Source organism: Geotrypetes seraphini, chromosome 11 (genome assembly GCF_902459505.1).
Source record: "Geotrypetes seraphini chromosome 11, aGeoSer1.1, whole genome shotgun sequence".
Taxonomy (NCBI): domain Eukaryota; kingdom Metazoa; phylum Chordata; class Amphibia; order Gymnophiona; family Dermophiidae; genus Geotrypetes; species Geotrypetes seraphini.
Genome location: NC_047094.1, coordinates 21,084,437 through 21,097,740, shown reverse-complemented (window position 1 = coordinate 21,097,740; position 13,304 = coordinate 21,084,437). Strand labels below are relative to the sequence as shown.

Here is a 13,304-nt window from a genome sequence, read left to right as displayed (position 1 = left end):
TACATAAGTGATAAGTAGCAGTCACCTAATTGTCCATTGCCCCAGGTACTACAGTTAGATTGTAAGCCTGTAGGGGCAGATAAGGAAAATAGTACTTAAGAGTATTAATGTATTCAATGTATTGTAAATCGCTTTGGGTAAATCTCTTCATGAAAGGGCGGTTAATAAATCCCTTTAAATAAATTGCTGGCCTCTCTCTTTATTCCCTAAACGCCTTCAGTTAATTCAGTCTACTGCTGTCCACCTTCTGTACAATTCGGCCATATTATTCCCTTGCTTAAAAGAGATCACTAGCTCCCTCTCAGTTTTCACATTCAGTTTAAGTTACTAGTACTTGCTTTTAAGGGTTGCTCCACAGACTCTCCCTTGTACCTACACCTCCTATTGATTCATTACAGCCCTCTACACTTCCTCTGCTCATCAGGTGCTGGTGTGCATTCCCTTCCCTCTGTGATCTGATTGTACATTACACACAAACCCACTTTCAATTACCGTATTTTCACGCATATAACGCGCGCGTTATACGCGTTTTTACCTACCGCGCATACCCCTCGCGCGTTATATGCGTGAGCGCGGTATACAAAAGTTTTAAAACATAGTTCCCACCCCGCCCGACGCCCGATTCACCCCCCCAGCAGGACCGCTCGCACCCCCACCCCGAACGACCGCTCGCACGCGCTCCCACCCGCACCCGCATCCACGATCGGAGCAAGAGGGAGCCCAAGCCCTCTTGCCCGGCCGACTCCCCGACGTCCGATACATCCCCCCCCCCGGCAGGACCACTCGCACCCCCACCCCGAAGGACCGCCGACTTCCCGACAATATCGGGCCAGAAGGGAGCCCAAACCCTCCTGGCCACGGCGACCCCCTAACCCCACCCCGCACTACATTACGGGCAGGAGGGATCCCAGGCCCTCCTGCCCTCGACGCAAACCCCCCTCCCTCCAACGACCGCCCCCCCCCCAAGAACCTCCGACCGCCCCCCCAGCCGACCCGCGACCCCCCTGGCGATCCCCACGACCCCCCCCACCCCCCTTCCCCGTACCTTTGGTAGTTGGGCCAGAAGGGAGCCCAAACCCTCCTGGCCACGGCGACCCCCTAACCCCACCCCGCACTACATTACGGGCAGGAGGGATCCCAGGCCCTCCTGCCCTCGACGCAAACCCCCCTCCCCCCCAACGACCGCCCCCCCCAAGAACCTCCGACCGCCCCCCAGCCGACCCGCGATCCCCCTGGCGACCCCCACGACCCCCCCACCCCCTTTCCCCGTACCTTTGGTAGTTGGCCGGACAGACGGGAGCCAAACCCGCCTGTCCGGCAGGCAGCCAACGAAGGAATGAGGCCGGATTGGCCCATCCATCCTAAAGCTCCGCCTACTGGTGGGGCCTAAGGCGCGTGGGCCAATCAGAATAGGCCCTGGAGCCTTAGGTCCCACCTGGGGGCGCGGCCTGAGGCACATGGGCCCAACCCGACCATGTGCCTCAGGCCGCGCCCCCAGGTGGGACCTAAGGCTCCAGGGCCTATTCTGATTGGCCCACGCGCCTTAGGCCCCACCAGTAGGCGGAGCTTTAGGATGGATGGGCCAATCCGGCCTCATTCCTTCGTTGGCTGCCTGCCGGACAGGCGGGTTTGGCTCCCGTCTGTCCGGCCAACTACCAAAGGTACGGGGAAGGGGGGTGGGGGGGTCGTGGGGGTCGCCAGGGGGGTCGCGGGTCGGCTGGGGGGGCGGTCGGAGGTTCTTGGGGGGGGGGGGGGGGGGTTTGCGTCGAGGGCAGGAGGGCCTGGGATCCCTCCTGCCCGTAATGTAGTGCGGGGTGGGGTTAGGGGGTCGCCGTGGCCAGGAGGATTTGGGCTCCCTCCTGGCCCGATTTTGTTGGGGAGTCGGCGGTCCTTCGGGGGGGGAGGGATGTATCGGACGTCGGGGGGGGGGGGCATCAGGCTTTCAGGATGGGGACAGACCTTCAAGGGGGGACAGTGCACGGAAGTCAGGGGGGGTGAACGGAGAGTCGGGACAGCGCACGGAAAGTCAGGGCGGGCGAAAGGAGCGTCGGGCAGCATGCGCGGTATACCCGTGAGCGCGGTATACCAAAGTTTTTGTACATATCATCGTGATTTCTGCGCGCTATACCCGTGTGCGCGTTTTATACGGGTGCGCGTTATTTGCGTGAAAATACGGTATATCACTTCCTCCCCACATTTAAGTCAGCTCTTAAAACTGGGCGTCCAAATAGCAGATGAAATTTAATGTGGACAAGTGCAAAGTGATGCACATTGGAAAGAATAACTCAAATCATAGTTACTAGATGCTAGGGTCCACTTTGGGGGTCAACGTCCAAGAAAAAGACCTGGATGTCATTGTAGACAATACGCTGAAACCTTCTGGCCAATGTGCGGTGGCAGCCAAAAAAGCAAACAAGATGCAAGGCATTATTAAAGAAAGGGATAATTAACAAGACTAAGAATGTTATAATTGTCTCTGTATCACTTCATGGTGTGACCTCACCTTGAGTATTGCATTCAGTTCTGGTCGCCTTATCTCAAGAAAGATATAACGGAACTAGAAAAGGTGCAACCAAGATGATAAAGGGGATGGGACTCCTCTCATATCAGGAAAGTCTAAAGAGGTTAGGACTTTTCAGCTTGGAAGAGAGATGGCTGAGGGGAGATATATGATTGAAGTCTACAGAATCCTGAGTGGTCTAGAACAGGTACAAGTGGATCAATTTTTTACTCCGTCAAAAATTACAAAGACTAGGGGACACTCAATGAAGTTAACAGGGAAATATTTTTTAAAACCAATAGGAGGAAATATTTTTTCACTCAGTGAAGAGTTAAGCTCTGGAACGCATTGCCAAAGGTTGTGGTAAGAGCGGTTAATGTAGCTGGTTTTAAGAAAGGTTTGGAGAATTTCCTGAAGGAAAAGTCCATAGTCTGTCATTGAGACAGACATGTCATGATCTAGGCCACTGCTTGGCCTAGATCGGTAGCATGGAATGTTGCTACTATTTGTGTTTTTGGCCAGGTATTAGTGACCCTAGTTTGGCCTCCGTGAAGACGGACTACTGGGCTAGATGGACCACTGGTCTGACCCAATAAGGCTATTCCTATGTTCTTATATAATATATAATAACTAGTCTTTAAGCCCGTTACATTAACGGGTACTAGAATAGATGTGTCTGTCTGTCTGTGTTTCTTTATCTCTCTCTCCTAGGCCGCTGTCTGTATCCTTCTGTCTCCCCCTCCACCCCGAGCAAAGCTGTCTGCCCCCAGCACCCACCTCCCCCCCAAATGTCTCTCCATGGCCCTTTCTGTCTTCCCCCCCAGAGCAAAGCTGTCTGTCCCCTTTCCCTATCTCTCCATGGCCCCTTCTGTCTCCCCCCAGCACACCCCTCCCCCCAAAGCAGCCCTCTATCCCTCTTCCTGTCTCTCCATGGCCCCTTCTGTCTTCGCCCCCAGAGCAAAGCTGTTTGCCCCAAGCACACCCCTCCCCACAAAGCAGCCCCCTTTCCCTCTCCCGCTGACTCTCTCTCTGGCCCCCTTTCTCTGTCTGTCTTTCTGTCCCTGTGTCTTTCTTTCTTTCCGTCTCCCTCCCTCCCGCTGTCTGTCTGTCAATTTTCCCCATTTCCCTATGCCGCAGCATTTCCATCCCACTTCCCTATGCAGCAGCAACAGCATTTCCTTCCTATCCCCCCCTTTCCTGTGTAGAAGCAGTAGCAGCATTTTCCCCCACTCCCCCTTTCCCTTTCTTACCTTATCTTCCCTGCTCCGTTCGGCCCCTCCCCCTTCTTTTACTGCCGCTGTCGATCCGGCCTGCTCCTGACCCTCCCACCGCCGACAAACCTCGGGACTCCAGCCGCGTAGGCAGCACTTTAAACACGCTGCTTCGCGGCCTTCTACTGGCGATTTCCTCTGCCGCGTCTATCTCCGATGATGTCATCAGAGACGCAGCAGAGGAAATCGGCAGAGAAGGGCGCGAAGCAGCGTGTTTATAGTGCTGCCTACGCCGCTGGAGCCGGGAGGCGACGGAGAGGGCAGGGTGTGCTAGCGGCCGGCAGCGGTGGAGAGCAGGGAAGGGCGCGCATGCCACTTGTCTTGCCTCGTGTGAGGCCAGACCGTAAGCCGTGCATGCGCACTTCCTATGTGTGCTACAGCTCACGGAAAATGGACGCACGCATGCGCGGCTTACCGTTTTATTATATTAGATAATAATAAAGTTGTGCACATGCCCAAATTTGCACATGCATCTGAAAATGCCATATATAGAATTCAGGAGATGATGCATTTCCAGAGGATTAAGTACACACACTATGATGGAGTGAAAGTATGCACATTACGATGGACAAAATGAAAACAATTTCATGCACTGGGACACAGTGTAAACTCATGGTGGTGGTGGTTTTGCTGAAAGGTCACACACCACGTACTCACGTGCTCTGTATTTGATAAATGAACGCAAGCTCTCTTGTCTTAGTTTTATGTTGACATTTCTGTAGCGTTTGTACGAGTAATTATCACACACTTGGTAAGTAAACAGATTCCTGGCTGAGTTCCATATGGATTCAGCTGCGTTAGTGATGGAGAGAAGGAAATAATTCTAAAACCCGGGCCTTCACTGCAACTCAAAGAGTTAAAAAAATGTTGATTTGATTTTAACCAAAAAAGAACATGCAAAACTCAGCAGCTCTGTACCAGTGCTCAGCTTTCAAGAAAGCTGAAGTGTTTAATTAATGGGTGACTTTTTAGGCAAGTCATATAATGGAGTTGGCGTGACTAGACAGGAGGTCAAGGCTAGAGTTGGACACTGTGTCTTATGGACAGTGAAAGATATACTAATGCCATATCGCCTAATCTGCTTCACTTGCATCTGCTGGAAACCAACACAGGCAAAGAGCTTTCCAGAAAATCATACTCTGTACCCGACCAAGCTCTGGAACAGCTAAGAGAAGAGCAAGTCATCAGGCTCCCACCAGGAACTGTAAGGAGATGAAGCCTGAATCAGAAAATTGAAGGGATGGGAAACAGGGAGGATTGAGAGTGGCTGATGCTTCCTTCACACCAGGTCTGGGTGGTGTTAATAAGTTATACTCTTCTGCAGCAGAGTATTGGAAGTGGGGAGATTAGGATGGGGACTATAGCTCCCAGGTGCCCCGCCTGAGGAAGATGGTTGATCAAAAAACAAAAAAGTAAGTGGAGGGCCTTTGTGATGTAATCCAAACACTGGAGACCCATGGTACACTACATTTCCTCTGCTGCTATAAATTAGTCTAGCTGCAAGGAGGTACTGATTAGAATAATAGTGAAAGGTTTTCATGCTTTCCCACACTTGAGTTCAGTTTCCAGACTGGGCAACACTGGTTTCATATATTTAAAGTTAAGAACAAACCATTTGATGGAAAACAATATTGCATACTCTAGACTAGAGGTCTGCACGGGAACGGGGATTGTGGGAGTCCCGCGGGGGTCCCCCCCTAACCCACGGGACTCCCATGGGGACCCCTGTCTAGCCAACAGGACTCCCACGGGGATGGAAGTCTTTGGAAGCAGGGTTCGTCCATATAATATAATGGACACGTCAGCCTTAGTAAAAGAGGGGGGTTTATAAGTTAATTACCTGAACAGAAAACAAAAAAAGGGTTCCACCAAAGAGATTCCACAAGGAAAACAGCAGTGCAAACACAAAAGAAACTGTGGAATTGATGATCCTGTCGGAAGTAATTGCTATTTTTTATGGGGGACGGGCGGGGATGGGTGGAGACGGAGAGGATCTGGCGGGGACGGGTGGGGACGGAGAAGATCCTGACTGGCTGGGTTACCAGATGTTCGGGGAAAACCCGGACGTCCTCTTTTTCGAGGACTGTCCGGGTGCCCACTGCCCAGGCAGTTTTTGAATAATAGGGGAGTCTGTCCAGGTTTAGCCAGCTCTCCCGACTCCTCCACCTGTTTCTGCAGTCCCCTACCCTCTCTCCTCCAACGCTGTTTCCTCTCAAGATCTATCTCCTGACTCCCTCTCCTACCTCCTTCCAGGCTGGCCGCTGTAATTTAATTTTGGGCAGCTGGCAGCAGCAATGAAGTGAGCCTGCTACAGCCAGCCTGCCCTGAAAGCTGCTTCTCTGCAAGTCCTGCCCAAGTGGGAACAGGAAGTCACTGCAGAGAGGCTTCTGGGACAGGTCGGCGGTAACAGGTTCACCTTCTTGGTGCTACTGCCTGAAGGTTAAATTACAGTGGCTGGCTAGGGAGGAGGAAGGAGAGGGAGTCGGGAGATAGAGAGATCATGAGGGGAAGCAGCATCGGAGGTCAGGATGCTAGATAAAAAGCATGGGGGGGAGAGGGGTTACAGAAACAGAGAGGGAAGGAGGCTGGAGAAACAACATAGAGGGAGGGATGGGGGCTGGAGAACACTGGAGAAGCATTATGGAAAGGAGAGAGAACAGGAGAAAAGAGCATTGAGTAAGGTAGTGCTGGATGGGAGGGGAGAGACAAAAACAGCAGAACAGGAGGTTGGAAGGAGAGTGGGGCACCCACCTGGGGGGGGGAGAGGGGAGAGGGTTAGAAGAAGAGAGAGAGAGAAGCATTAAAAGGGTACAGAGGATGGGAAGAGGGACCAAGGAAATGGGTGGAGTGTGGGCAGGGTCATGTGTCCTCTTTTTTTTTTGTCTTCACAAATATGGTAATCCTGCCCTTACCATACACAACACTATACCAGTCACTTGCTGAAATCTTCTAGATTAGATATTGTATTTAGGATAAAAATGTAACTTCAGTCTACCCGGCCATAGAAGCCAGCTTTTCAAAATGATTAGGTTCACTAAACAACTCCATTTACTCCTCCCAGTCTGTTTAATACTAGTGCTGAATTTTGACAGGTAACACAGGCATGTGCCTAGGATACCAAGCTTTAACAGGGCTTGGAGCGTCCCCCCTTTGGGAGACTTCCCTCTTCAATGGTCTTCTGCCTACAAGCACTGTTTTTTCAAACTACCTCTCCTCGAGCCCACACCCATGTGCTTGCCCCCCCCCCCTCACTCTATAGCAGTGGTCTCAAACGTGCGGCTCGCCAGGTACTATTTTGAGGCCCTCGGTATGTTTATCATAATCACAAAAGTAAAATAAAACAGTTTCTTGATCAAATGTCTCTTTAGCTATAAATGACAATATTATTATTAAGACTTAGCCAAAAGGAAAGATTTATAAACTATAAAGAGTTTTACCTCATTCAAAATTGTCATTTCTGTAATAAGACATTAACTATTTTTTCTGAGGCCCTCCAGGTACCTACAAATCCAAAATGTGGCCCTGCAAAGGGTTGGGGTTGGAGTCCACTGCTCTAGCAAAACCGCCGACTGGCGAGACATATGGGAACAAGTTTATTGCCCCCCTTTGGAGGGAACAAAGAGCTATAAACGAAGGCAGGTCCAGCTGTGCTCGTGCAGATGTCGGTCTCCTGCCCACCTGCGGCCTCCGCGCGCTACTTTGGAAGGGGGCGGGGAGAAGTGGCGAAGCCAGGCCCCGCCCCCTCCGCCTCTCGTTCCTCGCAAGCGGCTGGAAAGCAGAGCCAGGGCGGGGCCAGATAAAGAGAGGAAACTTTTTTTTTTTTGCTCGATGGGGCAAACAAGTGCAGGAGGCGCGCGGAGGGACAGCCGGCCGGCGCTGATCCAGGGGAGGGGGGGAAAATTCAACCGGGCTGCCACCTCCCCGTGGGCCGAGCGCGTGAACGAAAAGGTGGGTGGCTGCTCGGACTGCGTCGCGCAAAAGCGCGCGTTCTTTCTAGCGCTCTGGGTTCCACACTGTCACTTCCAGCCTGAACCCGGGGGAGGGGGCAACGCAAAGCGCGCGAGCTCTTCTCCTTCAGGTTTCTTTGACCCCCCCCCCCGGTGTAAGATTTCACTACAGCAGTCTCTCACCTCGAAATATCTCCGAAGAAACTAAAATGTGAGGGGGGGGGGTTCTTTCTGTGTGTCGCCCCCCCCCCTTCCAAGCCACCGGGGAGGATAGGACAAGCCAGATGTGCTGGCAGCAGCTTCCGTTGCAATATTGATTTGCCTGAAACTATTAGACTTAATCCTATTTAAACCCGGACACACGCTGCCTCTTAACTAAATAACAGTCGCTGCTCTCCTTTTGCATTTTTGTGTCCTGCTACCACGAATCTTAATGGCAAGAGAGCTTTCGCCTGGCATCGAGCTACCTGTGCGCTACAATTTAGAGAGCCAGAGAGCAGCTGCATCCCTCTAGCAAAAGACTTTTGGGGCGTATGGGGAAAACACTGACCAGATTTAGCCTTATTTTCTGGCGCTCATAATCGGCCAAGACAGACCAAGCAGGGGGAAAAAAATAAGCTGTTTGTTAAGAGACTGCAAGGTTAGCTTGTGACCGAAAAGGTTTAACGCACAAGATTATGGGTGGAGTTAAATTAAGGACTGTGATTACTCAGTTTCTCTTTCGTGAATTCCTAAATAGTACATGGGTACAGAAATACATCATGCACGTGTTCTGAGTTAGGCAAGAGAAACTATGCAAGTTTATTAAAACTCTCCATAAACATGGAACGATTTTTTTTTTCTCCTGACCAAAGTGTGCAACCCCTCTCCTTGGGAATACATATACAGTAAAACCTTGGTTTTGCAAGCATAATTCGTTCCTGCAGCATGCTTGTAATCCAAAGCACTGGTATATCAAAGCAAATTTCCCCATAGGAAATAATGGAAACTCGGCCGATTCATTCCACAAACCAAAAACTTTAATACAAAATGCTATACTACTTGTATTGTAAGACCTTGCTCATTTAGAACAGTCACTACACTCTTGTAGCATCAGAGAGAGAGAGGAACCATCGGCTCAGTTGTGATGTGTGGATATTGTATGTACTCGTATTGCAAGACATTGCTTGTGTATCAAGTTAAAATTAAATCAAATGTTTTGCTTGTCTTGCAAAACAAGTTACAGTGGAACCTCGGTTTGCGAGTGTTATGCAAGACGAGCAAAACACTCAGCAAACTTTCGTCTCGCAAAACGAGTGTTGACTCGCTACACAAGCTCTCACTATGGTGGCCCAGGGGTGGGTACCTGCCTGTGGGTGCTGCAGCCCTTGCAGCGTGGTGGTTTCCTTTCCCCGGGGTCCCTCTGCGGCTCTCCTCCCTCTTCGGCCGATGCCTCTGCCGTCCACCAGCGCCTCCCGGCTTTTGATTCAAGCCGGCCATCCTCCAGACGCATGTGCAGGACCTCTGAACTCCCCGGTCAAGCCGGCACCACGTACAAGCACGCAGGACATCCTGCATGCATGTACGTGGGGCGCGTGTTGTTGGACCGGCACAGACTTGACGGGGGATTTCAGAGGTCCTGCGCATGCGTTTGGAGGATGGCCGGCTTGAATCGGAAGCCGGGAGGCGCTGGTGGACGGCAGAGGCATCGGCCGAAGAGGGAGGAGAGCCGCACGGGGAAACCACCACGCTGCAAGGGCTGCAGCACCCACAGGCAGGTACCCACCCCTGGGCCACCATAGTAAACCTTGGTTGTGGAACAAATTGTTTCAGTTTACATTATGGCCTATGGGGACATGTGCTTTGATATACGAGTATTCTGGATTACGAGCATGCTTCTGGAACAAATTATGCTCGTAAACCAAGGTACCACTGTAATTGCAGTCCAAAATTTTACTGTACAGTGGTGCCTCACACAACGAACTTAATCCGTTCCAGGAGCAAGTTTGTTATGTGAAACGTTCGTTGTGTGAAACGCGTTTTCCCATAAGAATACATGTAAAACAAAATAATTCGTTCTGCAGCCCTACATTTCCCTCCCTCCACCTCACCTTATATGCAGAGTTTGCCAGCTTTCTTTTTCACCCAGCCGCACGCTTTCAAAAAGCTGTGCACGCGCAGCTGCTGAAGTTGATCAATGTTCTCCTCTCCTGCAACTTCCGGTTTCCGGTTGCGTCAGAGGAGAAGATTGAACAACAGAGCATGCGCGCATGTGCTGCTCTTTGAAAGTGTGTGGCTGGCCGAAAAAGAAAGCCGGAAAACTCGGCATCTAAGGTAAGGTGGAGGGAGATGATGGAACACTGCATTCAGACAGGAGGGTGCTGCTGTTCCCGGCTCACATTAGGAAGCGGCGAGAGTAGTTCCGCCCCCCCCCCGGGCCCCTCGGGCGACTTCGTTGTGTGAAACGAAGTTCGTTATAGGGAGCAAGACAAAAAGTTCGTTATGCGCAGCGTCCGCTGTGCGAGGCGTCCGTTATGCGAGGCACCACTGTATTTAGAAAAGCTAAATATACAGAACCTAGTGAACCTCTAAACACTCTTAAAAAGGGAAACTCAACATAGCACCAGCTTAGGAGCAAAGTTCTTTATTTCACAAAACAAACCCATTTGTAGACATTGCTCTCAAGAAAATTTTTAACACAGATCTACCACGTAATTTGGCAGTCCTGTAAATAAGACAGTTACTCCCTAACCAATTCATCTACTTTTGGCTGCCAGTGCATGCATGGACTTAACATTCAAATTAGCCTGGCTTAGTTTTAAAATGTTTGAGGGCTCAGGTCCTGAACGCTTTTGTATTTTTCTTACTACTGGTAGAACAACTTAATCTACGAACAATTTACCTTCACCTTTCTCTGAGTTAAAAATGGTGATAAGGGGGTTTCGCAAGATGGAACTTCTTACCTAGGCGCCAAAGTTCTTATTTTTCTTTTCATCATAATTTGAAAAATCTTATTTAGCAAATCTTTCACATGATTTATGCTTTTTGTAGAATTTGTTTTGTATGATTGTACTTCCTAGATACTGTTCCATCTTTTCTGTGAGCTGCTTTGTGCCCTAATGGCGAGTTTGCAGAATAAAAATATATTAGATTCACTGTATTAAAGTGCTAGATTCTTTTGTAACTGAAAGAGTCGGGTATGCCCATTTGACTCATCAAAAGGGTGAAATGAGGCAAGAGCTTTCCGGAGCTTGTGTATGGTCATTGAGTAGAGTTGCATCATGGGATCTGAGGTCTTGTGGCTAGTTGTGACCCTTCTGTGTTGGTCCTGTTCAAGGTGCTGCTACAAGGTTTATTAATGTACCTGGTATTTCACATGTCCCACAGTGGCCAAAGCAAAAGGAATTTATGATTGGCTATTTAAAATTCCACTATACATTCTAAAACCTGCAAGATGCCCTTATGCATGAGAGGCTAAAATGTGTTCTTTTCCAGTAGGGACTGAGAAAGGAAAGCCATTAGAGAAACTAAAATGAAACTCCCTTATGCTTAAAATGAACTATCCTTTCATTGTATTATAAGGGACATCAGAGCTAGAAAACATTTTTTTCCAGAGAAATAACCGTTTTGTAAACAAGGAGTAGCTTACTAGTCAGAGTAGCAGGTGGAGAACCAATGTAACCAGGGTTCAAATTGCACTTCTAGTGCCTTGGGCAAGTCACTACCTCCAGTACAGACTTAGGGCCTGTTTTACAAAGCCACGCTCATGGCTGCCGCGCAGCAACAGCCCCAAAGCCCTTTAAATCTCTATGGGCTTTGGGGCTGCTAGTGTGACTTTGTAAAACAGGCCCTTAGACTGCAAGATCCTTGAGGACAGGAAAGTACCAGAGGCATATTGAAATGTAAATTAATTTAAGGTAAAAGTCTCCCGCTTTTCTCAAGAAGAGCCTGTCTTTTCTGAAAAGCACCACTTAGGACCTGTGGGTCGCTGTAGTGTTGGTAAATTGTCCGATTTGAAAACAACGATCCGTGTTCAAACAGCTTCGCATGCAAATGAGGTCTGCAGAGGCCCACAGAAATCCCATTCAATCAGTCGTTGGAGAAAGCGACTGACACGTAGCCCATGAAAAGAGGCATATGTGCATGTGAGTCAATCACAGGCGTGTCTTATAGAAATGCATCATAGGCACACATCATAAGAGGAGGGGTGAAATATCAAAACATTATTTTTTTACTCTGCTTTGGTGGGACAAGTGCTCCCCTCCTGCAATCGGCATCCAAAATATGATGATCTTCTACCTCGCATGCAATGGGCAACCTAAGCTTTGATGCATTCGACTCAGACATGCCTTCAACACGTGCGCCTGAGCTGCGATTTTAACACTACGCCCCCCCCCTGGCACCAGCTGGTAATTCTGGAGCATTTAAAGCCAGCACTTCATTTTGTGTACCAACAGGCAATGTCTGAGCATCACTGGAAGTGCTAGTTTTAATATTAATGACCTCATTTACTTAGCAGAGTCGGAGGCTGCAAGGAAGCATGGCAAAGACCGCGGTGAGCCCTTATACGCATTGGTAGGTAAAATACTTCGGCGCTAAACCAATAAAATCTGGTTTAGTGTCGCTTGCTGAAGGCACGGCGAGTTTAGAGCATCTGGGCTAGAGAGTTGCACGGGGACAGAAATCTCACCCATCCCCGCCAGGATCTTCTCCGTCCCCACCCATCCCCATCAGGATCCTCTCCGTCCCCCATCCCCATAAAAAGCAGCAATTACTTCTGACAGGATCAATTCCACAGTTTCTATTGTGTTTGCGCTGCTGTTTTCCTTGTGGAATCTCTTTGGTGGAACCCTTTTTTTGTTTTCTGTTCAGGTAATTAACTTATAAAACCCCCTCTTTTACAAAGGCTGACGTGTCCATTATATTATATGGACGAACCCTGCTTCCAAAGCCTTCCATCCCGATGGGAGTCCCGCGATCCCCGTTCCTGTGCAGACCTCTAATCTGGGCCTTAGGACGCATGATTACGGGAATTGTGAAAGCAGCCCAGGTTCATGCCCCCCCCCCCCCCCCATCTGAACACTGTCCCTGCAGTAAAGGGACAAGGGAGATAGAAACCCTTTGTCAATGAAGAGTCAATGTTGTATTTCTAACAGAGGCAGGTTCTGAGTGAGCTGCAGTTCCAAAGGAGCAGAAAGAAAAAACAGGAAAAGAAGGAAAAAAAAAGCCAAAAACCACAACTTTAACATTTTTTAACCTGTGGGGGTGAGGTTTGCTATTTGAGAGCAGTGGAATGCAGAATAGGGAAGTTCATAGAAACCACAAGATATGTGTCCAATGCGTGGAAGTAATTATTACCTTGCTATTGTATGAGTTTGTAATGATTATTTTTATAGTGCTGTCAGGCTGCACAGTATACACCAGACTTGTACGGTGCCTTACAAAGAGCTGTCCTACCATCCTTTCTTTGAGAGCTTTCCCCAGAAGCACAGAACGGGAGAAGTGTGACTTTAGCAAATTGGCTGTTGGGCAAATTCATCACGAGTGAGCCGTGGATGGCAGAATTAAAGTGGGCAAGGTATACCAGTGATACACAAAGTTTTAATG

At 49.5% G+C, this 13,304-nt stretch overlaps 2 protein-coding genes across 6 annotated transcripts in view; one reads left to right on the top strand and one right to left on the bottom strand.

Moving 5' to 3' along the window:
• C11H7orf50 (chromosome 11 C7orf50 homolog) overlaps positions 1-13,304 on the bottom strand; it is a 293,434-nt gene that overhangs the window by 134,534 nt on the left and 145,596 nt on the right. The gene's annotated exons all lie outside the window — the stretch shown is intronic.
• Positions 1-13,304, top strand: part of GPR146 (G protein-coupled receptor 146) — a 73,970-nt gene that overhangs the window by 58,051 nt on the left and 2,615 nt on the right. Inside the window, exons 1-2 of one of the 4 annotated variants that reach the window (XM_033914810.1) lie at positions 7,612-7,719; positions 13,094-13,275. The exons of 2 other annotated variants lie outside the window; for them this stretch is intronic. The gene's annotated coding sequence lies outside the window, so the exon portion shown is untranslated. Of the gene's footprint in view, positions 1-7,600; positions 7,720-13,093; positions 13,276-13,304 lie in introns of those variants that run through there. One more of the 4 variants, XM_033914809.1, reaches the window with a different exon arrangement.